We start from the raw sequence: 25,558 nt of genomic DNA on the forward strand, positions 1-25,558 counted from the left end.
AATAACTGATTAATTTGCCCTTGCATATCTTAGTTATGCCATATTGCTTGATTTGAGACAAAAGTCACTGAGCCATGTAGAGAAAAATCTTCATCAGCCAAAGGATGACACTCCCACTGGCTTCTGATATGTATTTGAAGAGATTTTGTGATATATGTGTCTATGATGTTTTCAAGTATTCATGCACTCCACCAATGAGCTTATTCCGTTCTTGTCCATCAAGAAAAGCAAATGGCCCATACGGGGATCGAACCCGTGACCTTGGCGTTATTAGCACCACGCTCTAACCAACTGAGCTAACAGGCCACAGATATTACTGCAAGCAAACACAAAACTGGCAAATGTACCTCAAAGCACAGATCATATTTTGTTTTTATAGCATTTCATTTTTCAAAAAAAAGCTTAAGCCATAGAGTCACTTGAAGCATGGGTATCATAAAAATGCTCCAGTTTCTATCCACATTACAAAATAAAAATAAATATTAGATAGGATAATAACAAAGATTAAGGCATCAACTAATAGTATAAAAATAGACAATTTAGACAAGGAGTATATGCAAATCTAAGCAAAATCAATCTAAAAAATCTAATACACAATTTTCAATTGTAAATTTACAGATTGTTGAAAAAGATAATCCCAGGATGTAATCCATTATGTATTAAATTTAGTATGTTTTACCAAGTTGTGTATGAATAACTTTTAACACAAAAAAATATATATTGGGGAAGTAGCTTAATGTGCCCATTGGAAATAAAGAATGCTAGCCCATTTTGGAATGCAAAGCTTAAGAAAATACAAACTTCAATCCATAGGAAAGCACTTTTTATTCAGTCTACACTCTGTAATCATACTATAGCTTAATTTACAAATTGTGATGTCATTATCAGATTTAACTCACAAGAGACTTTCATCCTTGGTCTATAAAAAAGGCAGTCCTCTGTTATAAAGCTTGAAACATTTGTAAGTGGCTGATATGCAAATATGGAAATACAGAAAAACTGTCAATTCAATGCTAGGATAACATAAGGGGTGATGCTCCAACTGAAATTGGTCCTAGGCATTTAGGTTTCTAGTATCTATCTTCTCCTTTAAAAAATAGGTTACTTTTTATATATTATCATTGGTTTTGGACAAATATTCTACATAATACCTATTGCATCCCTGAGCTTATTAGAAACTTGAAATAATATATATAAAGTATTGAATTTCTTTTCTTTGCATTTAAAAGATGAGCGCACTTCAGTAGATGCCATTGCTCAGGTGAGGGTTCCATGGTGTAATTGTTAGCACCCTGGACTTTGAATCTAGTCATCTGAGTTCATATCTCGTGGGAGCTAACATTGTTTATTTTCCTTTTGTTCAAAGCTCCATTTTCATTCAATGTATGAGTATTGCAAATCTTCATTTAAAATTCATATAAATTCCATCATCTTCAGTGGTGTCCTTTGTTTAAACTCATTTTTAAACTTATCAAATCAGAAGTATGTCAAATATTTGGAAATAAGAAAAGATGCAATAAGAATGCAGAGATCCATTACTTGTGCTCTGGTCTTTAGAAATTCTCCATTTTTTTTACTTCAGTGTGCACTAATGAGAGGGGAGCACATATCTTCTTCTTCTTCTAGTAACACCTAGTGCCCTCTATGTTTGAGCAGCAATATAATAACTGATTAATTTGCCCTTGCATATCTTAGTTATGCCATATTGCTTGATTTGAGACAAAAGTCACTGAGCCATGTAGAGAAAAATCTTCATCAGCCAAAGGATGACACTCCCACTGGCTTCTGATATGTATTTGAAGAGATTTTGTGATATATGTGTCTATGATGTTTTCAAGTATTCATGCACTCCACCGATGAGCTTATTCCATTCTTGTCCATCAAGAAAAGCAAATGGCCCATACGGGGATCGAACACGTGACCTTGGCATTATTAGCACCACACTCTAACCAACTGAGCTAACAGGCCACAGATATTACTGCCAGCAAACACAAAACTGGCAAATGTACCTCAAAGCACAGATCATATTTTGTTTTTATAGCATTTCATTTTTCAAAAAAAAGCTTAAGCCATAGAGTCACTTGAAGCATGGGTATCATAAAAATGCTCCAGTTTTTTTCCACATTACAAAATAAAAATAAATATTAGATAGGATAATAACACCGATTAAGGCATCTAGTAATAGTATAAAAATAGACAATTTAGACAAGGAGTATATGCAAATCTAAGCAAAATCAATCTAAAAAATCTAATACACAATTTTTAATTGTAAATTTACAGATTGTTGAAAAAGATAATCCCAGGATGTAATCCATTATGTATTAAATTTAGTATGTTTTACCAAGTTGTGTATGAATAACTTTTAACACAAAAAAATATATATTGGGGAATTAGCTTAATGTGCCCATTGGAAATAAAGAATGCTAGCCTATTTTGGAATGCAAAGCTTAAGAAAATACAAATTCAATCCATAGGAAAGCACTTTTTATTCAGTCTACACTCTGTAATCATACTATAGCTTAATTTACAAATTGTGATGTCATTATCAGACTTAACTCACAAGAGACTTTCATCCTTGGTCTATAAAAAAGGCAGTCCTCTGTTATAAAGCTTGAAACAATTGTAAGTGGCTGATATGCAAATATGGAAATACAGAAAAACTGTCAATTCAATGCTAGGATAACATAAGGGGTGATGCTCCAACTGAAATTGGTCCTAGGCATTTTGGTTTCTAGTATCTATCTTCTCCTTTAAAAAATAGGTTACTTTTTATATATTATCATTGGGTTTGGACAAATATTCTACATAATACCTATTGCATCCCTGAGCTTATTAGAAACTTGAAATAATATATATAAAGTATTGAATTTCTTTTCTTTGCATTTAAAAGATGAGCGCACTTCAGTAGATGCCATTGCTCAGGTGAGGGTTCCATGGTGTAATTGTTAGCACCCTGGACTTTGAATCTAGTCATCTGAGTTCATATCTCGTGGGAGCTAACATTGTTTATTTTCCTTTTGTTCAAAGCTCCATTTTCATTCAATGAATGAGTATTGCAAATCTTCATTTAAAATTCATATAAATTCCATCATCTTCAGTGGTGTCCTTTGTTTAAACTCATTTTTAAACTTATCAAATCAGAAGTATGTCAAATATTTGGAAATAAGAAAAGATGCAATAAGAATGCAGAGATCCATTACTTGTGCTCTGGTCTTTAGAAATTCTCCATTTTTTTTACTTCAGTGTGCACTAATGAGAGGGGAGCACATATCTTCTTCTTCTTCTTCTTCTAGTAACACCTAGTGCCCTCTATGTTTGAGCAGCAATATAATAACTGATTAATTTGCCCTTGCATATCTTAGTTATGCCATATTGCTTGATTTGAGACAAAAGTCACTGAGCCATGTAGAGAAAAATCTTCATCAGCCAAAGGATGACACTCCCACTGGCTTCTGATATGTATTTGAAGAGATTTTGTGATATATGTGTCTATGATGTTTTCAAGTATTCATGCACTTCACCGATGAGCTTATTCCATTCTTGTCCATCAAGAAAAGCAAATGGCCCATACGGGGATCGAACCCGTGACCTTGGCGTTATTAGCACCACACTCTAACCAACCGAGCTAACAGGCCACAGATATTACTGCCAGCATACACAAAACTGGCAAATGTACCTCAAAGCACAGATCATATTTTGTTTTTACAGCATTTCATTTTTCAAAAAAAAAGCTGAAGCCATAGAGTCACTTGAAGCATGGGTATCATAAAAATGCTCCAGTTTCTTTCCACATTACAAAATAAAAATAAATATTAGATAGGATAATAACAAATATTAAGGCATCTAGTAATAGTATAAAAATAGACAATTTAGACTAGGAGTATATGCAAATCTAAGCAAAATCAATCTAAAAAATCTAATACACAATTTTTAATTGTAAATTTACAGATTGTTGAAAAAGATAATCCCAGGATGTAATCCATTATGTATTAAATTTAGTATGTTTTACCAAGTTGTGTATGAATAACTTTTAACACAAAAAAATATATATTGGGGCTAGTAGCTTAATGTGCCCATTGGAAATAAAGAATGCTAGCCCATTTTGGAATGCAAAGCTTAAGAAAATACAAACTTCAATCCATAGGAAAGCACTTTTTATTCAGTCTACACTCTGTAATCATACTATAGCTTAATTTACAAATTGTGATGTCATTATCAGACTTAACTCACAAGAGACTTTCATCCTTGGTCTATAAAAAAGGCAGTCCTCTGTTATAAAGCTTGAAACAATTGTAAGTGGCTGATATGCAAATATGGAAATACAGAAAAACTGTCAATTCAATGCTAGGATAACATAAGGGGTGATGCTCCAACTGAAATTGGTCCTAGGCATTTAGGTTTCTAGTATCTATCTTCTCCTTTAAAAAATAGGTTACTTTTTATATATTATCATTGGGTTTGGACAAATATTCTACATAATACCTATTGCATCCCTGAGCTTATTAGAAACTTGAAATAATATATATAAAGTATTGAATTTCTTTTCTTTGCATTTAAAAGATGAGCGCACTTCAGTAGATGCCATTGCTCAGGTGAGGGTTCCATGGTGTAATTGTTAGCAACCTGGACTTTGAATCTAGTAATCTGAGTTCATATCTCGTGGGAGCTAACATTGTTTTTTTTTCCTTTTGTTCAAAGCTCCATTTTCATTCAATGTATGAGTATTGCAAATCTTCATTTAAAATTCATATAAATTCCATCATCTTCAGTGGTGTCCTTTGTTTAAACTCATTTTTAAACTTATCAAATCAGAAGTATGTCAAATATTTGGAAATAAGAAAAGATGCAATAAGAATGCAGAGATCCATTACTTGTGCTCTGGTCTTTAGAAATTCTCCATTTTTTTTTACTTCAGTGTGCACTAATGAGAGGGGAGCACATTTCTTCTTCTTCTTCTAGTAACACCTAGTGCCCTCTATGTTTGAGCAGCAATATAATAACTGATTAATTTGCCCTTGCATATCTTAGTTATGCCATATTGCTTGATTTGAGACAAAAGTCACTGAGCCAGGTAGAGAAAAATCTTCATCAGCCAAAGGATGACACTCCCACTGGCTTCTGATATGTTTTTGAAGAGATTTTGTGATATATGTGTCTATGATGTTTTTAAGTATTCATGCACTCCACCAATGAGCTTATTCCGTTCTTGTCCATCAAGAAAAGCAAATCGCCCATACGGGGATCGAACCCGTGACCTTGGCATTATTAGCACCATGCTCTAACCAACTGAGCTAATAGGCCACAGATATTACTGCAAGCAAACACAAAACTGGCAAATATACCTCAAAGCACAGATCATATTTTGTTTTTATAGCATTTCATTTTTCAAAAAAAAGCTTAAGCCATAGAGTCACTTGAAGCATGGGTATCATAAAAATGCTCCAGTTTCTATCCACATTACAAAATAAAAATAAATATTAGATAGGATAATAACAAAGATTAAGGCATCTAGTAATAGTATAAAAATAGACAATTTAGACAAGGAGTATATGCAAATCTAAGCAAAATCAATCTAAAAAATCTAATACACAATTTTTAATTGTAAATTTACAGATTGTTGAAAAAGATAATCCCAGGATGTAATCCATTATGTATTAAATTTAGTATGTTTTACCAAGTTGTGTATGAATAACTTTTAACACAAAAAAATATATTTTGGGGAAGTAGCTTAATGTGCCCATTGGAAATAAAGAATGCTAGCCCATTTTGGAATGCAAAGCTTAAGAAAATACAAACTTCAATCCATAGGAAAGCACTTTTTATTCAGTCTACACTCTGTAATCATACTATAGCTTAATTTACAAATTGTGATGTCATTATCAGATTTAACTCACGAGAGACTTTCATCCTTGGTCTATAAAAAAGGCAGTCCTCTGTTATAAAGCTTGAAACAATTGTAAGTGGCTGATATGCAAATATGGAAATACAGAAAAACTGTCAATTCAATGCTAGGATTACATAAGGGGTGATGCTCCAACTGAAATTGGTCCTAGGCATTTAGGTTTCTAGTATCTATCTTCTCCTTTAAAAAATAGGTTACTTTTTATATATTATCATTGGTTTTGGACAAATATTCTACATAATACCTATTGCATCCCTGAGCTTATTAGAAACTTGAAATAATATATATAAAGTATTGAATTTTTTTTCTTTGCATTTAAAAGATGAGCGCACTTCAGTAGATGCCATTGCTCAGGTGAGGGTTCCATGGTGTAATTGTTAGCACCCTGGACTTTGAATCTAGTCATCTGAGTTCATATCTCGTGGGAGCTAACATTGTTTATTTTCCTTTTGTTCAAAGCTCCATTTTCATTCAATGTATGAGTATTGCAAATCTTCATTTAAAATTCATATAAATTCCATCATCTTCAGTGGTGTCCTTTGTTTAAACTCATTTTTAAACTTATCAAATCAGAAGTATGTCAAATATTTGGAAATAAGAAAAGATGCAATAAGAATGCAGAGATCCATTACTTGTGCTCTGGTCTTTAGAAATTCTCCATTTTTTTTACTTCAGTGTGCACTAATGAGAGGGGAGCACATATCTTCTTCTTCTTCTAGTAACACCTAGTGCCCTCTATGTTTGAGCAGCAATATAATAACTGATTAATTTGCCCTTGCATATCTTAGTTATGCCATATTGCTTGATTTGAGACAAAAGTCACTGAGCCAAGTAGAGAAAAATCTTCATCAGCCAAAGGATGACACTCCCACTGGCTTCTGATATGTATTTGAAGAGATTTTGTGATATATGTGTCTATGATGTTTTCAAGTATTCATGCACTCCACCGATGAGCTTATTCCATTCTTGTCCATCAAGAAAAGCAAATGGCCCATACGGGGATCGAACCCGTGACCTTGGCGTTATTAGCACCACACTCTAACCAACTGAGCTAACCAGCCACAGATATCACTGCAAGCAAACACAAAACTGGCAAATGTACCTCAAAGCACAGATCATATTTTGTTTTTATAGCATTTCATTTTTCAAAAAAAAGCTTAAGCCATAGAGTCACTTGAAGCATGGGTATCATAAAAATGCTCCAGTTTCTTTCCACATTACAAAATAAAAATAAATATTAGATAGGATAATAACAAAGATTAAGGCATCTACTAATAGTATAAAAATAGACAATTTAGACAAGGAGTATATGCAAATCTAAGCAAAATCAATCTAAAAAATCTAATACACAATTTTTAATTGTAAATTTACAGATTGTTGAAAAAGATAATCAGGATGTAATCCATTATGTATTAAATTTAGTATGTTTTACCAAGTTGTGTATGAATAACTTTTAACACAAAAAATATATATTGGGGAAGTAGCTTAATGTGCCCATTGGAAATAAATAATGCTAGCCCATTTTGGAATGCAAAGCTTAAGAAAATACAAACTTCAATCCATAGGAAAGCACTTTTTATTCAGTCTACACTCTGTAATCATACTATAGCTTAATTTACAAATTGTGATGTCATTATCAGACTTAACTCACAAGAGACTTTCATCCTTGGTCTATAAAAAAGGCAGTCCTCTGTTATAAAGCTTGAAACAATTGTAAGTGGCTGATATGCAAATATGGAAACACAGAAAAACTGTCAATTCAATGCTAGGATAACATAAGGGGTGATGCTCCAACTGAAATTGGTCCTAGGCATTTAGGTTTCTAGTATCTATCTTCTCCTTTAAAAAATAGGTTACTTTTTATATATTATCATTGGGTTTGGACAAATATTCTACATAATACCTATTGCATCCCTGAGCTTATTAGAAACTTGAAATAATATATATAAAGTATTGAATTTCTTTTCTTTGCATTTAAAAGATGAGCGCACTTCAGTAGATGCCATTGCTCAGGTGAGGGTTCCATGGTGTAATTGTTAGCACCCTGGACTTTGAATCTAGTAATCTGAGTTCATATCTCGTGGGAGCTAACATTGTTTATTTTCCTTTTGTTCAAAGCTCCATTTTCATTCAATGTATGAGTATTGCAAATCTTCATTTAAAATTCATATAAATTCCATCGTCTTCAGTGGTATCCTTTGTTTAAACTCATTTTTAAACTTAGCAAATCAGAAGTATGTCAAATATTTGGAAATAAGAAAAGATGCAATAAGAATGCAGAGATCCATTACTTGTGCTCTGGTCTTTAGAAATTCTCCATTTTTTTTACTTCAGTGTGCACTAATGAGAGGGGAGCACATATCTTCTTCTTCTTCTAGTAACACCTAGTGCCCTCTATGTTTGAGCAGCAATATAATAACTGATTAATTTGCCCTTGCATATCTTAGTTATGCCATATTGCTTGATTTGAGACAAAAGTCACTGAGCCAAGTAGAGAAAAATCTTCATCAGCCAAAGGATGACACTCCCACTGGCTTCTGATATGTATTTGAAGAGATTTTGTGATATATGTGTCTATGATGTTTTCAAGTATTCATGCACTCCACCGATGAGCTTATTCCATTCTTGTCCATCAAGAAAAGCAAATGGCCCATACGGGGATCGAACCCATGACCTTGGCGTTATTAGCACCACGCTCTAACCAACTGAGCTAACCAGCCACAGATGTCACTGCAAGCAAACACAAAACTGTCAAATGTACCTCAAAGCACAGATCATATTTTGTTTTTATAGCATTTCATTTTTCAAAAAAAAGCTAAAGCCATAGAGTCACTTGAAGCATGGGTATCATAAAAATGCTCCAGTTTCTTTCCACATTACAAAATAAAAATAAATATTAGATAGGATAATAACAAAGATTAAGGCATCTACTAATAGTATAAAAATAGACAATTTAGACAAGGAGTATATGCAAATCTAAGCAAAATCAATCTAAAAAATCTAATACACAATTTTTAATTGTAAATTTACAGATTGTTGAAAAAGATAATCAGGATGTAATCCATTATGTATTAAATTTAGTATGTTTTACCAAGTTGTGTATGAATAACTTTTAACACAAAAAATATATATTGGGGAAGTAGCTTAATGTGCCCATTGGAAATAAATAATGCTAGCCCATTTTGGAATGCAAAGCTTAAGAAAATACAAACTTCAATCCATAGGAAAGCACTTTTTATTCAGTCTACACTCTGTAATCATACTATAGCTTAATTTACAAATTGTGATGTCATTATCAGACTTAACTCACAAGAGACTTTCATCCTTGGTCTATAAAAAAGGCAGTCCTCTGTTATAAAGCTTGAAACAATTGTAAGTGGCTGATATGCAAATATGGAAACACAGAAAAACTGTCAATTCAATGCTAGGATAACATAAGGGGTGATGCTCCAACTGAAATTGGTCCTAGGCATTTAGGTTTCTAGTATCTATCTTCTCCTTTAAAAAATAGGTTACTTTTTATATATTATCATTGGGTTTGGACAAATATTCTACATAATACCTATTGCATCCCTGAGCTTATTAGAAACTTGAAATAATATATATAAAGTATTGAATTTCTTTTCTTTGCATTTAAAAGATGAGCGCACTTCAGTAGATGCCATTGCTCAGGTGAGGGTTCCATGGTGTAATTGTTAGCACCCTGGACTTTGAATCTAGTAATCTGAGTTCATATCTCGTGGGAGCTAACATTGTTTATTTTCCTTTTGTTCAAAGCTCCATTTTCATTCAATGTATGAGTATTGCAAATCTTCATTTAAAATTCATATAAATTCCATCGTCTTCAGTGGTATCCTTTGTTTAAACTCATTTTTAAACTTAGCAAATCAGAAGTATGTCAAATATTTGGAAATAAGAAAAGATGCAATAAGAATGCAGAGATCCATTACTTGTGCTCTGGTCTTTAGAAATTCTCCATTTTTTTTACTTCAGTGTGCACTAATGAGAGGGGAGCACATATCTTCTTCTTCTTCTAGTAACACCTAGTGCCCTCTATGTTTGAGCAGCAATATAATAACTGATTAATTTGCCCTTGCATATCTTAGTTATGCCATATTGCTTGATTTGAGACAAAAGTCACTGAGCCAAGTAGAGAAAAATCTTCATCAGCCAAAGGATGACACTCCCACTGGCTTCTGATATGTATTTGAAGAGATTTTGTGATATATGTGTCTATGATGTTTTCAAGTATTCATGCACTCCACCGATGAGCTTATTCCATTCTTGTCCATCAAGAAAAGCAAATGGCCCATACGGGGATCGAACCCGTGACCTTGGCGTTATTAGCACCACGCTCTAACCAACTGAGCTAACCAGCCACAGATGTCACTGCAAGCAAACACAAAACTGGCAAATGTACCTCAAAGCACAGATCATATTTTGTTTTTATAGCATTTCATTTTTCAAAAAAAAGCTAAAGCCATAGAGTCACTTGAAGCATGGGTATCATAAAAATGCTCCAGTTTCTTTCCACATTACAAAATAAAAATAAATATTAGATAGGATAATAACAAAGATTAAGGCATCTACTAATAGTATAAAAATAGACAATTTAGACAAGGAGTATATGCAAATCTAAGCAAAATCAATCTAAAAAATCTAATACACAATTTTTAATTGTAAATTTACAGATTGTTGAAAAAGATAATCAGGATGTAATCCATTATGTATTAAATTTAGTATGTTTTACCAAGTTGTGTATGAATAACTTTTAACACAAAAAATATATATTGGGGAAGTAGCTTAATGTGCCCATTGGAAATAAAGAATGCTAGCCCATTTTGGAATGCAAAGCTTAAGAAAATACAAACTTCAATCCATAGGAAAGCACTTTTTATTCAGTCTACACTCTGTAATCATACTATAGCTTAATTTACAAATTGTGATGTCATTATCAGACTTAACTCACAAGAGACTTTCATCCTTGGTCTATAAAAAAGGCAGTCCTCTGTTATAAAGCTTGAAACAATTGTAAGTGGCTGATATGCAAATATGGAAACACAGAAAAACTGTCAATTCAATGCTAGGATAACATAAGGGGTGATGCTCCAACTGAAATTGGTCCTAGGCATTTAGGTTTCTAGTATCTATCTTCTCCTTTAAAAAATAGGTTACTTTTTATATATTATCATTGGGTTTGGACAAATATTCTACATAATACCTATTGCATCCCTGAGCTTATTAGAAACTTGAAATAATATATATAAAGTATTGAATTTCTTTTCTTTGCATTTAAAAGATGAGCGCACTTCAGTAGATGCCATTGCTCAGGTGAGGGTTCCATGGTGTAATTGTTAGCACCCTGGACTTTGAATCTAGTAATCTGAGTTCATATCTCGTGGGAGCTAACATTGTTTATTTTCCTTTTGTTCAAAGCTCCATTTTCATTCAATGTATGAGTATTGCAAATCTTCATTTAAAATTCATATAAATTCCATCGTCTTCAGTGGTATCCTTTGTTTAAACTCATTTTTAATCTTAGCAAATCAGAAGTATGTCAAATATTTGGAAATAAGAAAAGATGCAATAAGAATGCAGAGATCCATTACTTGTGCTCTGGTCTTTAGAAATTCTCAATTTTTTTTACTTCAGTGTGCACTAATGAGAGGGGAGCTCATATCTTCTTCTTCTTCTAGTAACACCTAGTGCCCTCTATGTTTGAGCAGCAATATAATAACTGATTAATTTGCCCTTGCATATCTTATTTATGCCATATTGCTTGATTTGAGACAAAAGTCACTGAGCCATGTAGAGAAAAATCTTCATCAGCCAAAGGGTGACACTCCCACTGGCTTCTGATATGTATTTGAAGAGATTTTGTGATATATGTGTCTATGATGTTATCAAGTATTCATGCACTCCACCGATGAGCTTATTCCATTCTTGTCCATCAAGAAATGCAAATGGCCCACACGGGGATCGAACCCGTGACCTTGGCGTTATTAGCACCACGCTCTAACCAACTGAGCTAACCGGCCAGAGATGTTACTGCAAACAAACACAAAACTGGCAAATGTACCTCAAAGCACAGATCATATTTTGTTTTTATAGCATTTCATTTTTCAAAAAAAAGCTTAAGCCATAGAGTCACTTGAAGCATGGGTATCATAAAAATGCTCCAGTTTCTTTCCACATTACAAAATAAAAATAAATATTAGATAGGATAATAACAAAGATTAAGGCATCTAGTAATAGTATAAAAATAGACAATTTAGACTAGGAGTATATGCAAATCTAAGCAAAATCAATCTAAAAATCTAATACACAATTTTTAATTGTAAATTTACAGATTGTTGAAAAAGATAATCCCAGGATGTAATCCATTATGTATTAAATTTAGTATGTTTTACCAAGTTGTGTATGAATAACTTTTAACACAAAAAAATATATATTGGGGAAGTAGCTCAATGTGCCCATTGGAAATAAAGAATGCTAGCCCATTTTGGAATGCAAATCTTAAGAAAATACAAACTTCAATCCATAGGAAAGCACTTTTTATTCAGTCTACACTCTGTAATCATACTATAGCTTAATTTACAAATTGTGATGTCATTATCAGACTTAACTCACAAGAGACTTTCATCCTTGGTCTATAAAAAAGGCAGTCCTCTGTTATAAAGCTTGAAACAATTGTAAGTGGCTGATATGCAAATATGGAAACACAGAAAAACTGTCAATTCAATGCTAGGATAACATAAGGGGTGATGCTCCAACTGAAATTGGTCCTAGGCATTTAGGTTTCTAGTATCTATCTTCTCCTTTAAAAAATAGGTTACTTTTTATATATTATCATTGGGTTTGGACAAATATTCTACATAATACCTATTGCATCCCTGAGCTTATTAGAAACTTGAAATAATATATATAAAGTATTGAATTTCTTTTCTTTGCATTTAAAAGATGAGCGCACTTCAGTAGATGCCATTGCTCAGGTGAGGGTTCCATGGTGTAATTGTTAGCACCCTGGACTTTGAATCTAGTAATCTGAGTTCATATCTCGTGGGAGCTAACATTGTTTATTTTCCTTTTGTTCAAAGCTCCATTTTCATTCAATGTATGAGTATTGCAAATCTTCATTTAAAATTCATATAAATTCCATCGTCTTCAGTGGTATCCTTTGTTTAAACTCATTTTTAAACTTAGCAAATCAGAAGTATGTCAAATATTTGGAAATAAGAAAAGATGCAATAAGAATGCAGAGATCCATTACTTGTGCTCTGGTCTTTAGAAATTCTCCATTTTTTTTACTTCAGTGTGCACTAATGAGAGGGGAGCACATATCTTCTTCTTCTTCTAGTAACACCTAGTGCCCTCTATGTTTGATTAGCAATATAATAACTGATTAATTTGCCCTTGCATATCTTAGTTATGCCATATTGCTTGATTTGAGACAAAAGTCACTGAGCCAAGTAGAGAAAAATCTTCATCAGCCAAAGGATGACACTCCCACTGGCTTCTGATATGTATTTGAAGAGATTTTGTGATATATGTGTCTATGATGTTTTCAAGTATTCATGCACTCCACCGATAAGCTTATTCCATTCTTGTCCATCAAGAAAAGCAAATAGCCCATACGGGGATCGAACCCGTGACCTTGGCGTTATTAGCACCACGCTCTAACCAACTGAGCTAACCGGCCACAGATGTTACTGCAAGCAAACACAAAACTGGCAAATGTACCTCAAAGCACAGATCATATTTTGTTTTTATAGCGTTTCATTTTTCAAAAAAAAGCTTAAGCCATAGAGTCACTTGAAGCATGGGTATCATAAAAATGCTCCAGTTTCTTTCCACATTACAAAATAAAAATAAATATTAGATAGGATAATAACAAAGATTAAGGCATCTAGTAATAGTATAAAAATAGACAATTTAGACTAGGAGTATATGCAAATCTAAGCAAAATCAATCTAAAAAATCTAATACACAATTTTTAATTGTAAATTTACAGATTGTTGAAAAAGATAATCCCAGGATGTAATCCATTATGTATTAAATTTAGTATGTTTTACCAAGTTGTGTATGAATAACTTTTAACACAAAAAAATATATATTGGGGAAGTAGCTCAATGTGCCCATTGGAAATAAAGAATGCTAGCCCATTTTGGAATGCAAATCTTAAGAAAATACAAACTTCAATCCATAGGAAAGCACTTTTTATTCAGTCTACACTCTGTAATCATACTATAGCTTAATTTACAAATTGTGATGTCATTATCAGACTTAACTCACAAGAGACTTTCATCCTTGGTCTATAAAAAGGCAGTCCTCTGTTATAAAGCTTGAAACAATTGTAAGTGGCTGATATGCAAATATGGAAATACAGAAAAACTGTCAATTCAATGCTAGGATAACATAAGGGGTGATGCTCCAACTGAAATTGGTCCTAGGCATTTAGGTTTCTAGTATCTATCTTCTCCTTAAAAAAATAGGTTACTTTTTATATATTATCATTGGGTTTGGACAAATATTCTACATAATACCTATTGCATCCCTGAGCTTATTAGAAACTTGAAATAATATATATAAAGTATTGAATTTCTTTTCTTTGCATTTAAAAGATGAGCGCACTTCAGTAGATGCCATTGCTCAGGTGAGGGTTCCATGATGTAATTGTTAGCAACCTGGACTTTGAATCTAGTAATCTGAGTTCATATCTCGTGGGAGCTAACATTGTTTATTTTCCTTTTGTTCAAAGCTCCATTTTCATTCAATGTATGAGTATTGCAAATCTTCATTTAAAATTCATATAAATTCCATCATCTTCAGTGGTGTCTTTTGTTTAAACTCATTTTTAAACTTATCAAATCAGAAGTATGTCAAATATTTGGAAATAAGAAAAAATGCAATAAGAATGCAGTGATCCATTACTTGTGCTCTGGTCTTTAGAAATTCTCCATTTTTTTTACTTCAGTGTGCACTAATGAGAGGAGAGCACATATCTTCTTCTTCTTCTTCTTCTTCTAGTAACACCTAGTGCCCTCTATGTTTGAGCAGCAATATAATAACTGATTAATTTGCCCTTGCATATCTTAGTTATGCCATATTGCTTGATTTGAGACAAAAGTCACTGAGCCATGTAGAGAAAAATCTTCATCAGCCAAAGGATGACACTCCCACTGGCTTCTGATATGTATTTGAAGAGATTTTGTGATATATGTGTCTATGATGTTTTTAAGTATTCATGCACTCCACCAATGAGCTTATTCCGTTCTTGTCCATCAAGAAAAGCAAATGGCCCATACGGGGATCGAACCCGTGACCTTGGCGTTATTAGCACCACGCTCTAACCAACTGAGCTAACAGGCCACAGATATTACTGCAAGCAAACACAAAACTGGCAAATGTACCTCAAAGCACAGATCATATTTTGTTTTTATAGCATTTCATTTTTCAAAAAAAAGCTTAAGCCATAGAGTCACTTGAAGCATGGGTATCATAAAAATGCTCCAGTTTCTATCCACATTACAAAATAAAAATAAATATTAGATAGGATAATAACAAAGATTAAGGCATCAACTAATAGTATAAAAATAGACAATTTAGACAAGGAGTATATGCAAATCTAAGCAAAATCAATCTAAAAAATCTAATACACAATTTTTAATTGTAAATTTACAGATTGTTGAAAAAGATAATCCCAGGATGTAATCCATTATGTATTAAATTTAGTATGTTTTACCAAGTTGTGTATGAATAACTTTTAACACAAAAAAATATATATTGGGGAAGTAGCTTAATGTGCCCATTGGAAATAAAGAATGCTAGCCCATTTTGGAATGCAAAGCTTAAGAAAATACAAACTTCAATCCATAGGAAAGCACTTTTTATTCAGTCTACACTCTGTAATCATACTATAGCTTAATTTACAAATTGTGATGTCATTATCAGATTTAACTCACAAGAGACTTTCATCCTTGGTCTATAAAAAAGGCAGTCCTCTGTTATAAAGCTTGAAACAATTGTAAGTGGCTGATATGCAAATATGGAAATACAGAAAAACTGTCAATTCAATGCTAGGATAACATAAGGGGTGATGCTCCAACTGAAATTGGTCCTAGGCATTTAGGTTTCTAGTATCTATCTTCTCCTTTAAAAAATAGGTTACTTTTTATATATTATCATTGGTTTTGGACAAATATTCTACATAATACCTATTGCATCCCTGAGCTTATTAGAAACTTGAAATAATATATATAAAGTATTGAATTTCTTTTCTTTGCATTTAAAAGATGAGCGCACTTCAGTAGATGCCATTGCTCAGGTGAGGGTTGAATGGTGTAATTGTTAGCACCCTGGACTTTGAATCTAGTCATCTGAGTTCATATCTCGTGGGAGCTAACATTGTTTATTTTCCTTTTGTTCAAAGCTCCATTTTCATTCAATGTATGAGTATTGCAAATCTTCATTTAAAATTCATATAAATTCCATCATCTTCAGTGGTGTCCTTTGTTTAAACTCATTTTTAAACTTATCAAATCAGAAGTATGTCAAATATTTGGAAATAAGAAAAGATGCAATAAGAATGCAGAGATCCATTACTTGTGCTCTGGTCTTTAGAAATTCTCCATTTTTTTTACTTCAGTGTGCACTAATGAGAGGGGAGCACATATCTTCTTCTTCTTCTTCTAGTAACACCTAGTGCCCTCTATGTTTGAGCAGCAATATAATAACTGATTAATTTGCCCTTGCATATCTTAGTTATGCCATATTGCTTGATTTGAGACAAAAGTCACTGAGCCATGTAGAGAAAAATCTTCATCAGCCAAAGGATGACACTCCCACTAGCTTCTGATATGTATTTGAAGAGATTTTGATATATATGTGTCTATGATGTTTTCAAGTATTCATGCACTCCACCGATGAGCTTATTCCATTCTTGTCCATCAAGAAAAGCAAATGGCCCATACGGGGATCGAACCCGTGACCTTGGCGTTATTAGCACCACGCTCTAACCAACTGAGCTAACCGGCCACAGATGTTACTGCAAGCAAACACAAAACTGGCAAATGTACCTCAAAGCACAGATCATATTTTGTTTTTATAGCATTTCATTTTTCAAAAAAAAGCTTAAGCCATAGAGTCACTTGAAGCATGGGTATCATAAAAATGCTCCAGTTTCTTTCCACATTACAAAATAAAAATAAATATTAGATAGGATAATAACAAAGATTAAGGCATCTAGTAATAGTATAAAAATAGACAATTTAGACTAGGAGTATATGCAAATCTAAGCAAAATCAATCTAAAAAATCTAATACACAATTTTTAATTGTAAATCTACAGATTGTTGAAAAAGATAATCCCAGGATGTAATCCATTATGTATTAAATTTAGTATGTTTTACCAAGTTGTGTATGAATAACTTTTAACACAAAAAAAATATATATTGGGGAAGTAGCTTAATGTGCCCATTGGAAATAAAGAATGCTAGCCCATTTTGGAATGCAAATCTTAAGAAAATACAAACTTCAATCAATAGGAAAGCCCTTTTTATTCAGTCTACACTCTGTAATCATACTATAGCTTAATTTACAAATTGTGATGTCATTATCAGACTTAACTCACAAGAGACTTTCATCATTGGTCTATAAAAAAGGCAGTCCTCTGTTATAAAGCTTGAAACAATTGTAAGTGGCTGATATGCAAATATGGAAATACAGAAAAACTGTCAATTCAATGCTAGGATAACATAAGGGGTGATGCTCCAACTGAAATTGGTCCTAGGCATTTAGGTTTCTAGTATCTATCTTCTCCTTTAAAAAATAGGTTACTTTTTATATATTATCATTGGGTTTGGACAAATATTCTACATAATACCTATTGCATCCCTGAGCTTATTAGAAACTTGAAATAATATATATAAAGTATTGAATTTCTTTTCTTTGCATTTAAAAGATGAGCGCACTTCAGTAGATGCCATTGCTCAGGTGAGGGTTGAATGGTGTAATTGTTAGCACCCTGGACTTTGAATCTAGTCATCTGAGTTCATATCTCGTGGGAGCTAACATTGTTTATTTTCCTTTTGTTCAAAGCTCCATTTTCATTCAATGTATGAGTATTGCAAATCTTCATTTAAAATTCATATAAATTCCATCATCTTCAGTGGTGTCCTTTGTTTAAACTCATTTTTAAACTTATCAAATCAGAAGTATGTCAAATATTTGGAAATAAGAAAAGATGCAATAAGAATGCAGAGATCCATTACTTGTGCTCTGGTCTTTAGAAATTCTCCATTTTTTTTACTTCAGTGTGCACTAATGAGAGGGGAGCACATATCTTCTTCTTCTTCTTCTAGTAACACCTAGTGCCCTCTATGTTTGAGCAGCAATATAATAACTGATTAATTTGCCCTTGCATATCTTAGTTATGCCATATTGCTTGATTTGAGACAAAAGTCACTGAGCCATGTAGAGAAAAATCTTCATCAGCCAAAGGATGACACTCCCACTAGCTTCTGATATGTATTTGAAGAGATTTTGATATATATGTGTCTATGATGTTTTCAAGTATTCATGCACTCCACCGATGAGCTTATTCCATTCTTGTCCATCAAGAAAAGCAAATGGCCCATACGGGGATCGAACCCGTGACCTTGGCGTTATTAGCACCACGCTCTAACCAACTGAGCTAACCGGCCACAGATGTTACTGCAAGCAAACACAAAACTGGCAAATGTACCTCAAAGCACAGATCATATTTTGTTTTTATAGCATTTCATTTTTCAAAAAAAAGCTTAAGCTATAGAGTCACTTGAAGCATGGGTATCATAAAAATGCTCCAGTTTCTTTCCACATTACAAAATAAAAATAAATATTAGATAGGATAATAACAAAGATTAAGGCATCTAGTAATAGTATAAAAATAGACAATTTAGACTAGGAGTATATGCAAATCTAAGCAAAATCAATCTAAAAAATCTAATACACAATTTTTAATTGTAAATCTACAGATTGTTGAAAAAGATAATCCCAGGATGTAATCCATTATGTATTAAATTTAGTATGTTTTACCAAGTTGTGTATGAATAACTTTTAACACAAAAAAAATATATATTGGGGAAGTAGCTTAATGTGCCCATTGGAAATAAAGAATGCTAGCCCATTTTGGAATGCAAATCTTAAGAAAATACAAACTTCAATCCATAGGAAAGCCCTTTTTATTCAGTCTACACTCTGTAATCATACTATAGCTTAATTTACAAATTGTGATGTCATTATCAGACTTAACTCACAAGAGACTTTCATCATTGGTCTATAAAAAAGGCAGTCCTCTGTTATAAAGCTTGAAACAATTGTAAGTGGCTGATATGCAAATATGGAAATACAGAAAAACTGTCAATTCAATGCTAGGATAACATAAGGGGTGATGCTCCAACTGAAATTGGTCCTAGGCATTTAGGTTTCTAGTATCTATCTTCTCCTTTAAAAAATAGGTTACTTTTTATATATTATCATTGGGTTTGGACAAATATTCTACATAATACCTATTGCATCCCTGAGCTTATTAGAAACTTGAAATAATATATATAAAGTATTGAATTTCTTTTCTTTGCATTTAAAAGATGAGCGCACTTCAGTAGATGCCATTGCTCAGGTGAGGGTTCCATGGTGTTATTGTTAGCAACCTGGACTTTGAATCTAGTAATCTGAGTTCATATCTCGTGGGAGCTAACATTGTTTTTTTTCCTTTTGTTCAAAGCTCCATTTTCATTCAATGTATGAGTATTGCAAATCTTCATTTAAAATTCATATAAATTCCATCATCTTCAGTGGTGTCCTTTGTTTAAACTCATTTTTAAACTTATCAAATCAGAAGTATGTCAAATATTTGGAAATAAGAAAAGATGCAATAAGAATGTAGAGATCCATTACTTGTGCTCTGGTCTTTAGAAATTCTCCATTTTTTTTACTTCAGTGTGCACTAATGAGAGGGGAGCAAATTTCTTCTTCTTCTTCTAGTAACACCTAGTGCCCTCTATGTTTGAGCAGCAATATAATAACTGATTAATTTGCCCTTGCATATCTTAGTTATGCCATATTGCTTGATTTGAGACAAAAGTCACTGAGCCATGTAGAGAAAAATCTTCATCAGCCAAAGGATGACACTCCCACTGGCTTCTGATATGTATTTAAAGAGATTTTGTGATATATGTGTCTATGATGTTTTCAAGTATTCATGCACTCCACCAATGAGCTTATTCCGTTCTTGTCCATCAAGAATAGCATATGGCCCATACGGGGATCGAACCCATGACCTTGGTGTTATTAGCACCACGCTCTAACCAACTGAGCTAAAAGGCCACAGATATTACTGCAAGCAAACACAAAACTGGCAAATGTACCTCAAAGCACAGATCATATTTTGTTTTTATAGCATTTCATTTTTCAAAAAAAAGCTTAAGCCATAGAGTCACTTGAAGCATGGGTATCATAAAAATGCTCCAGTTTCTTTCCACATTACAAAATAAAAATAAATATTAGATAGGATAATAACAAAGATTAAGGCATCTAGTAATAGTATAAAAATAGACAATTTAGACTAGGAGTATATGCAAATCTAAGCAAAATCAATCTAAAAAATCTAATACACAATTTTTAATTGTAAATTTACAGATTGTTGAAAAAGATAATCCCAGGATGTAATCCATTATGTATTAAATTTAGTATGTTTTACCAAATTGTGTATGAATAACTTTTAACACAAAAAAATATATATTGGTGAAGTAGCTTAATGTGCCCATTGGAAATAAAGAATGCTAGCCCATTTTGGAATGCAAAGCTTAAGAAAATACAAACTTCAATCCATAGGAAAGCACTTTTTATTCAGTCTACACTCTGTAATCATACTATAGCTTAATTTTCAAATTGTGATGTCATTATCAGATTTAACTCACAAGAGACTTTCATCCTTGGTCTATAAAAAAGGCAGTCCTCTGTTATAAAGCTTGAAACAATTGTAAGTGGCTGATATGCAAATATGGAAATACAGAAAAACTGTCAATTCAATGCTAGGATAACATAAGGGGTGATGCTCCAACTGAAATTGGTCCTAGGCATTTAGGTTTCTAGTATCTATCTTCTCCTTTAAAAAATAGGTTACTTTTTATATATTATCATTGGTTTTGGACAAATATTCTACATAATACCTATTGCATCCCTGAGCTTATTAGAAACTTGAAATAATATATATAAAGTATTGAATTTCTTTTCTTTGCATTTAAAAGATGAGCGCACTTCAGTAGATGCCATTGCTCAGGTGAGGGTTCCATGGTGTAATTGTTAGCACCCTGGACTTTGAATCTAGTCATCTGAGTTCATATCTCGTGGGAGCTAACATTGTTTATTTTCCTTTTGTTCAAAGCTCCATTTTCATTCAATGTATGAGTATTGCAAATCTTCATTTAAAATTCATATAAATTCCATCATCTTCAGTGGTGTCCTTTGTTTAAACTAATTTTTAAACTTATCAAATCAGAAGTATGTCAAATATTTGGAAATAAGAAAAGATGCAATAAGAATGCAGAGATCCATTACTTGTGCTCTGGTCTTTAGAAATTCTCCATTTTTTTTACTTCAGTGTGCACTAATGAGAGGGGAGCACATATCTTCTTCTTCTAGTAACACCTAGTGCCCTCTATGTTTGAGCAGCAATATAATAACTGATTAATTTGCCCTTGCATATCTTAGTTATGCCATATTGCTTGATTTGAGACAAAAGTCACTGAGCCATGTAGAGAAAAATCTTCATCAGCCAAAGGATGACACTCCCACTGGCTTCTGATATGTATTTGAAGAGATTTTGTGATATATGTGTCTATGATGTTTTCAAGTATTCATGCACTCCACCGATGAGCTTATTCCATTCTTGTCCATCAAGAAAAGCAAATGGCCCATACGGGGATCGAACACGTGACCTTGGTATTATTAGCACCACACTCTAACCAACTGAGCTAACAGGCCACAGATATTACTGCCAGCAAACACAAAACTGGCAAATGTACCTCAAAGCACAGATCATATTTTGTTTTTATAGCATTTCATTTTTCAAAAAAAAGCTTAAGCCATAGAGTCACTTGAAGCATGGGTATCATAAAAATGCTCCAGTTTCTTTCCACATTACAAAATAAAAATAAATATTAGATAGGATAATAACAAAGATTAAGGCATCTCGTAATAGTATAAAAATAGACAATTTAGACTAGGAGTATATGCAAATCTAAGCAAAATCAATCTAAAAAAATCTAATACACAATTTTTAATTGTAAATTTACAGATTGTTGAAAAAGATAATCCCAGGATGTAATCCATTATGTATTAAATTTAGTATGTTTTACCAAGTTGTGTATGAATAACTTTTAACACAAAAAAATATATATTGGGGAATTAGCTTAATGTGCCCATTGGAAATAAAGAATGCTAGCCCATTTTGGAATGCAAATCTTAAGAAAATACAAACTTCAATCCATAGGAAAGCACTTTTTATTCAGTCTACACTCTGTAATCATACTATAGCTTAATTTACAAATTGTGATGTCATTATCAGACTTAACTCACAAGAGACTTTCATCATTGGTCTATAAAAAAGGCAGTCCTCTGTTATAAAGCTTGAAACAATTGTAAGTGGCTGATATGCAAATATGGAAATACAGAAAAACAGTCAATTCAATGCTAGGATAACATAAGGGGTGATGCTCCAACTGAAATTGGTCCTAGGCATTTAGGTTTCTAGTATCTATCTTCTCCTTTAAAAAATAGGTTACTTTTTATATATTATCATTGGGTTTGGACAAATATTCTACATAATACCTATTGCATCCCTGAGCTTATTAGAAACTTGAAATAATATATATAAAGTATTGAATTTCTTTTCTTTGCATTTAAAAGATGAGCGCACTTCAGTAGATGCCATTGCTCAGGTGAGGGTTCCATGGTGTAATTGTTAGCAACCTGGACTTTGAATCTAGTAATCTGAGTTCATATCTCGTGGGAGCTAACATTGTTTATTTTCCTTTTGTTCAAAGCTCCATTTTCATTCAATGTATGAGTATTGCAAATCTTCATTTAAAATTCATATAAATTCCATCATCTTCAGTGGTGTCCTTTGTTTAAACTCATTTTTAAACTTATCAAATCAGAAGTATGTCAAATATTTGGAAATAAGAAAAGATGCAATAAGAATGCAGAGATCCATTACTTGTGCTCTGGTCTTTAGAAATTCTCCATTTTTTTTTTACTTCAGTGTGCACTAATGAGAGGGGAGCACATATCTTCTTCTTCTTCTAGTAACACCTAGTGCCCTCTATGTTTGAGCAGCAATATAATAACTGATTAATTTGCCCTTGCATATCTTAGTTATGCCATATTGCTTGATTTGAGACAAAAGTCACTGAGCCATGTAGAGAAAAATCTTCATCAGCCAAAGGATGACACTCCCACTGGCTTCTGATATGTATTTGAAGAGATTTTGTGATATATGTGTCTATGATGTTTTCAAGTATTCATGCACTCCACCAATGAGCTTATTCCGTTCTTGTCCATCAAGAAAAGCAAATGGCCCATACGGGGATCGAACCCGTGACCTTGGCGTTATTAGCACCACGCTCTAACCAACTGAGCTAACAGGCCACAGATATTACTGCAAGCAAACACAAAACTGGCAAATGTACCTCAAAGCACAGATCATATTTTGTTTTTATAGCATTTCATTTTTCAAAAAAAAGCTTAAGCCATAGAGTCACTTGAAGCATGGGTATCATAAAAATGCTCCAGTTTCTATCCACATTACAAAATAAAAATAAATATTAGATAGGATAATAACAAAGATTAAGGCATCAACTAATAGTATAAAAATAGACAATTTAGACAAGGAGTATATGCAAATCTAAGCAAAATCAATCTAAAAAAATCTAATACACAATTTTTAATTGTAAATTTACAGATTGTTGAAAAAGATAATCCCAGGATGTAATCCATTATGTATTAAATTTAGTATGTTTTACCAAGTTGTGTATGAATAACTTTTAACACAAAAAAATATATATTGGGGAAGTAGCTTAATGTGCCCATTGGAAATAAAGAATGCTAGCCCATTTTGGAATGCAAAGCTTAAGAAAATACAAACTTCAATCCATAGGAAAGCACTTTTTATTCAGTCTACACTCTGTAATCATACTATAGCTTAATTTACAAATTGTGATGTCATTATCAGATTTAACTCACAAGAGACTTTCATCCTTGGTCTATAAAAAAGGCAGTCCTCTGTTATAAAGCTTGAAACATTTGTAAGTGGCTGATATGCAAATATGGAAATACAGAAAAACTGTCAATTCAATGCTAGGATAACATAAGGGGTGATGCTCCAACTGAAATTGGTCCTAGGCATTTAGGTTTCTAGTATCTATCTTCTCCTTTAAAAAATAGGTTACTTTTTATATATTATCATTGGTTTTGGACAAATATTCTACATAATACCTATTGCATCCCTGAGCTTATTAGAAACTTGAAATAATATATATAAAGTATTGAATTTCTTTTCTTTGCATTTAAAAGATGAGCGCACTTCAGTAGATGCCATTGCTCAGGTGAGGGTTCCATGGTGTAATTGTTAGCACCCTGGACTTTGAATCTAGTCATCTGAGTTCATATCTCGTGGGAGCTAACATTGTTTATTTTCCTTTTGTTCAAAGCTCCATTTTCATTCAATGTATGAGTATTGCAAATCTTCATTTAAAATTCATATAAATTCCATCATCTTCAGTGGTGTCCTTTGTTTAAACTCATTTTTAAACTTATCAAATCAGAAGTATGTCAAATATTTGGAAATAAGAAAAGATGCAATAAGAATGCAGAGATCCATTACTTGTGCTCTGGTCTTTAGAAATTCTCCATTTTTTTTACTTCAGTGTGCACTAATGAGAGGGGAGCACATATCTTCTTCTTCTTCTTCTAGTAACACCTAGTGCCCTCTATGTTTGAGCAGCAATATAATAACTGATTAATTTGCCCTTGCATATCTTAGTTATGCCATATTGCTTGATTTGAGACAAAAGTCACTGAGCCATGTAGAGAAAAATCTTCATCAGCCAAAGGATGACACTCCCACTAGCTTCTTATATGTATTTGAAGAGATTTTGTGATATATGTGTCTATGATGTTTTCAAGTATTCATGCACTCCACCGATGAGCTTATTCCATTCTTGTCCATCAAGAAAAGCAAATGGCCCATACGGGGATCGAACACGTGACCTTGGCATTATTAGCACCACACTCTAACCAACTGAGCTAACAGGCCACAGATATTACTGCTAGCAAACACAAAACTGGCAAATGTACCTCAAAGCACAGATCATATTTTGTTTTTATAGCATTTCATTTTTCAAAAAAAAGCTTAAGCCATAGAGTCACTTGAAGCATGGGTATCATAAAAATGCTCCAGTTTCTTTCCACATTACAAAATAAAAATAAATATTAGATAGGATAATAACAAAGATTAAGGCATCTAGTAATAGTATAAAAATAGACAATTTAGACTAGGAGTATATGCAAATCTAAGCAAAATCAATCTAAAAAATCTAATACACAATTTTTAATTGTA

The 25,558-nt window shown here is 32.8% G+C and overlaps 16 non-coding genes across 16 annotated transcripts; all 16 read right to left on the reverse strand.

Annotated features, from left to right (window-relative positions):
• Positions 1–232: 232 nt before the first annotated feature.
• TRNAI-AAU (transfer RNA isoleucine (anticodon AAU)) lies at positions 233–306 on the reverse strand. The gene has a single exon. It is a non-coding gene; the product is annotated as a tRNA-Ile (tRNA).
• A 1,588-nt stretch (positions 307–1,894) lies between these two features.
• On the reverse strand, positions 1,895–1,968 carry TRNAI-AAU (transfer RNA isoleucine (anticodon AAU)). Its single transcript has one exon. It is a non-coding gene; the product is annotated as a tRNA-Ile (tRNA).
• A 1,593-nt stretch (positions 1,969–3,561) lies between these two features.
• Positions 3,562–3,635, reverse strand: TRNAI-AAU (transfer RNA isoleucine (anticodon AAU)). Its single transcript has one exon. It is a non-coding gene; the product is annotated as a tRNA-Ile (tRNA).
• Positions 3,636–5,227: 1,592 nt separating this feature from the next.
• Positions 5,228–5,301, reverse strand: TRNAI-AAU (transfer RNA isoleucine (anticodon AAU)). The gene has a single exon. It is a non-coding gene; the product is annotated as a tRNA-Ile (tRNA).
• Positions 5,302–6,889: 1,588 nt separating this feature from the next.
• TRNAI-AAU (transfer RNA isoleucine (anticodon AAU)) lies at positions 6,890–6,963 on the reverse strand. Its single transcript has one exon. It is a non-coding gene; the product is annotated as a tRNA-Ile (tRNA).
• Positions 6,964–8,548: 1,585 nt separating this feature from the next.
• Positions 8,549–8,622, reverse strand: TRNAI-AAU (transfer RNA isoleucine (anticodon AAU)). The gene has a single exon. It is a non-coding gene; the product is annotated as a tRNA-Ile (tRNA).
• A 1,585-nt stretch (positions 8,623–10,207) lies between these two features.
• On the reverse strand, positions 10,208–10,281 carry TRNAI-AAU (transfer RNA isoleucine (anticodon AAU)). Its single transcript has one exon. It is a non-coding gene; the product is annotated as a tRNA-Ile (tRNA).
• A 1,585-nt stretch (positions 10,282–11,866) lies between these two features.
• On the reverse strand, positions 11,867–11,940 carry TRNAI-AAU (transfer RNA isoleucine (anticodon AAU)). The gene has a single exon. It is a non-coding gene; the product is annotated as a tRNA-Ile (tRNA).
• A 1,587-nt stretch (positions 11,941–13,527) lies between these two features.
• TRNAI-AAU (transfer RNA isoleucine (anticodon AAU)) lies at positions 13,528–13,601 on the reverse strand. Its single transcript has one exon. It is a non-coding gene; the product is annotated as a tRNA-Ile (tRNA).
• Positions 13,602–15,197: 1,596 nt separating this feature from the next.
• TRNAI-AAU (transfer RNA isoleucine (anticodon AAU)) lies at positions 15,198–15,271 on the reverse strand. The gene has a single exon. It is a non-coding gene; the product is annotated as a tRNA-Ile (tRNA).
• Positions 15,272–16,862: 1,591 nt separating this feature from the next.
• Positions 16,863–16,936, reverse strand: TRNAI-AAU (transfer RNA isoleucine (anticodon AAU)). The gene has a single exon. It is a non-coding gene; the product is annotated as a tRNA-Ile (tRNA).
• A 1,592-nt stretch (positions 16,937–18,528) lies between these two features.
• Positions 18,529–18,602, reverse strand: TRNAI-AAU (transfer RNA isoleucine (anticodon AAU)). Its single transcript has one exon. It is a non-coding gene; the product is annotated as a tRNA-Ile (tRNA).
• A 1,589-nt stretch (positions 18,603–20,191) lies between these two features.
• On the reverse strand, positions 20,192–20,265 carry TRNAI-AAU (transfer RNA isoleucine (anticodon AAU)). Its single transcript has one exon. It is a non-coding gene; the product is annotated as a tRNA-Ile (tRNA).
• Positions 20,266–21,850: 1,585 nt separating this feature from the next.
• TRNAI-AAU (transfer RNA isoleucine (anticodon AAU)) lies at positions 21,851–21,924 on the reverse strand. Its single transcript has one exon. It is a non-coding gene; the product is annotated as a tRNA-Ile (tRNA).
• Positions 21,925–23,515: 1,591 nt separating this feature from the next.
• On the reverse strand, positions 23,516–23,589 carry TRNAI-AAU (transfer RNA isoleucine (anticodon AAU)). Its single transcript has one exon. It is a non-coding gene; the product is annotated as a tRNA-Ile (tRNA).
• A 1,592-nt stretch (positions 23,590–25,181) lies between these two features.
• On the reverse strand, positions 25,182–25,255 carry TRNAI-AAU (transfer RNA isoleucine (anticodon AAU)). The gene has a single exon. It is a non-coding gene; the product is annotated as a tRNA-Ile (tRNA).
• Between the last annotated feature and the right edge of the window lie 303 nt (positions 25,256–25,558).

This window comes from Pseudophryne corroboree, chromosome 11, assembly GCF_028390025.1.
Source record: "Pseudophryne corroboree isolate aPseCor3 chromosome 11, aPseCor3.hap2, whole genome shotgun sequence".
NCBI classification, from domain to species: domain Eukaryota; kingdom Metazoa; phylum Chordata; class Amphibia; order Anura; family Myobatrachidae; genus Pseudophryne; species Pseudophryne corroboree.